The sequence below is a fragment of the Rhinolophus hipposideros genome (genome assembly GCF_964194185.1).
Source record: "Rhinolophus hipposideros genome assembly, chromosome: 10".
Lineage (NCBI taxonomy): Eukaryota > Metazoa > Chordata > Mammalia > Chiroptera > Rhinolophidae > Rhinolophus > Rhinolophus hipposideros.
Genome location: NC_138056.1, coordinates 77645927 through 77649545, shown reverse-complemented (window position 1 = coordinate 77649545; position 3619 = coordinate 77645927).

The window sequence follows — 3619 nt, the reverse complement described above, 5'->3', positions numbered from 1 at the left end:
TCTTGAAATACTCTCTATATCAGTGTGCCAATACTTATAAGGTACTGTAGTTGAAGAGTAAGTGTTCAAGTCACACATAATAAATCCACTCCAACCTTCCTACCTCCCTAAACCTTTGGGTTCCATCCTCCACATCATGCCAGGGAAACTCTGGAGTCTCAATATCACTGTCATAGGCCACAATCAATCCAAGTTTCAGTAAATCCATCAAGTGAGCCACTAGAGGCACCTACAGGTGCATGAGCTAACACATTAAATCTGGACTCTTAAGTAAGTCCACTCATATCAATTCATTCGCCCATTTTTATATTCTACCCTCCTTCGTCCAACACCTCTAAAATCCATTTCCATACATATTCCCCAGTTTTGGGTTATATATAATCACAAAATCTTGCGATGCTTTTTGTGTGTAATCTGTTATTTTCCATAGTTGTTTTGGCCCTCTGAAGTATGGTGAGATTTGATCATAGTCATGGGTCTAATGAAAATAGAGGGTGAGTGTGGTGGGTCTTGACAAGAAAGAACCTCCCCTTGCAAGGCATATATATATATATATATATATATATATATATATATATATATATATATATATATACACCTGAAGTGAGATTATGATATCAAGGCCAGTTATCTCAGACATAAGCAAGAAAGCTAATTGTACTGGAAAGGAAAGCTTAGAGTGTCTCAGGGGTCTGAGTCCAACTAAATGTTCTCATCCCAAGTTTCAGGGTGCCATAATGTCCCAATCAACGCCCTAACTTTCACAAGATTAAATTAGGAGCTTCAGCCATCTGAATGCTGATGGGGACTTCAAGGTGACTGACCCTCAAGGTTAGCAAGTTGGTGTTGGTTGGTGTCTGGAGGCAACATCTCACTCATAAGCCCTTAACATTAATTCTGGGACTTAGTTTCTTGATGTGCAGTGGGAGAGGAATGGCAGTCTCTGGAGGAGAGTAGAAAAGAAAGGAAGAAAGTGGTATCTATTCCTGAGAGAGGGGAGCATCAAGGTTTATCTATAGCATTGTCTGGATTGTGGATGGCTCTAAAGTATAATAATTTCCCAGAGATATCAGCTGCCTGGACATTGACTCTTTTTTCCCCCTGAAGATCCTGAATGTCACCAGCCCAGCCCCCCCTCCCCCCAGTCTGGCTCACTGTGGCAACATTATTTTCTAACAGCCTTTATTATTTCCCCTCTCCTGATTTTATCCTAGGTCAAAAATTCCGCATAGACCATTAGCTAATTGAATGCAAATCTCCATCACTATCTCCTGCCTCCACTGGTCATTGTAAATAAATATGTATATATGCCTGTTTAATATATAAACTTGATTTGTATTCCCAACTTTAAAAGTTTCATTTTCAAGATCAGGACTAGGTGACCCTGTTCTGAATGCCCCAGCTGAGACTAACTCATGTATAAGAAGGATTAGGATTGGAGTTAACCAGTTATTCTGGGGTCAAAATACGGTGGTTGCACACGTGTGTGTGGGTGATTGGCACAATATATGGCATGATCCAGAGAATACGTTCTGAAGAGTTGGAGTCTTGGGTGATTGTACAACAAGATTGTGTCTGACTAGACCTGATTCACTTCCATTCACTAAGGAATTGGTCAGTGACACAGAGAAAAGAATGTCAAGGTATTAGAGAATGTGGAAGAAGCCAGCCTCTTCTGAGCCTGTAGCCCCTGCTCAGAGTCTTTACCCCCATCAACAGTCTTTCTAGTTATCTTTATGCCTACCCCCAAGTGCCCAGCAATTCCAATTACACCCATGGGAGTTCACAATGAGGAACTGCCCTCCATAGTAGCCAGGAAAGGGAATTCAAAGGCTGGAGCTCTGATGTTGAGGTCCTCTATAGACCTGTGGTTCTTGTTTCTAACAAATAGTTTCTAGCTCTCGCTCATTTTCTAATTTCCAGTTCCTGTTTATTTTTTTAGTTTCCCTGAGCCACAGAAGAGGCCATTCACATATACACACCTTAAAGGTGACCAGACTATTTACATTGAAGTTTGTGAAGAGTCCAACTTACAGCCACGAGAAACAGCTATGCCTGCAGTGGCCTTTCTTTCTACTTGCAGCTATGTTGCCCTTGGGATGTAAGGGGAAGATCTCATTGTTTATTGTAAAAATTTTATCTCCTATCTCCAGTTCCTCTGGTCACAGCAACTTTGTCATCATCTCTTCCTTATCAACAGCTGCTGCCTTTCCTATCACCAATAAGGCCTGTTGTCTTTGGGATATAGCCACCTTGGCTGCTGTTGCCATTGGATTTACCATGAGGAGATACCATATCACCACGTGACCGAAGCTGCTGCTGTCTCTATCATTCTTGCCTCAGAATCATTGAGTCTACTGTGATCACATCTGCTACTATCTCCTCAGTTGTCATTTCCTCGGTCACCATCTTTTCTGCTACCATCTCCTCAGCCCCTGCCTTCTGCTGGCCTGTCGTCAGCCTGTACTGTCAGGTCCATGGCCTTCACTCTCTGTTGCCTGTTTTTCCTCCCAATAATAGAATGACCTCTATGTCCGTTTTTCAAGAGGAAAATTAAGCTGTTCAAGTTTAAGGATTTTTCTTCTACTGGTTGATTACATTTCCACATAGGGAACAGATTATTTAATACAAGTCAATTATATACTGAAAACTCTTAGATCACAAACAGGCATCTTGGAATAATAATTCTGACAAAAATGATCTATACTGCAAAATCAAGTTATCTATTATATTCTTTTGAAGCACTGGCTCTTTTCAGCTAACAAAGTTTCAACCTGTGTAACGTTGGAAGTATGGATCTGCCAACATTGGGCTGCCCTAGACCCATTCTTGGTAAATGATGTTTCTTCACTAAACCATTTCAAATGGGTGAAAGAGGCTGAGCAACTCCCGAGGGCCCAGGATTTAGTCATCACTAAAATGAATAATCTTTTGCTTTAAATTTTAAAGACTTAACCTTAGAAGAATCTTAATCTTAAAGGAATAATTTCTAAAGCTCGGCTGGAAAAAAAAAAAGAATGAATGAAAAGAAATAGTTCATTGGAAACTTTCACGTAGGGGCAAGACCTGTCAATGGATGGACTTCAAAATGAATTACTTGAGTACAGTGTGACTGTTTCTTTGAGCAACCTCCTCCATATATCAGCATGTAGAAGTCCCTTGTCTGGGGCTAGTCAGTTTCACAAGAAAGAAATCCTCCAATTTCTGGCCTAAAGAGTATAATATAAGCTTGCTTCTCAGAATTCCAGGAAATCCCATTAATTATTATTATGACTTTAATTTGACACCCCTCAAATCTGCCTTTTTCAATGTGGTGGTGGCTCACCCCCATTTTCATCTGTGCCTAATATTTCAGAGTTCAAAGCATCTCTGGTTCAATTTCTCCAGAGTGAATTTTTCTCCAGTTTCTGCAGAGGTAAAGAAAGGTTCCTATGGTACAGGAGGAGGTCTGGGTGTACTAACTGCTCCTTTCAACCAAACCTCCTGTTTCTAGCCCAAACCTATACCCTTGCATTCAAAGGTTGCTGAAGACTACATGCCTGAATCTTTCTGGAACTTAAGGGCAGTAATGATTTCACTTCTTATCTTCTCCCCATAGGCACTTAGGTGATTCTAGTGA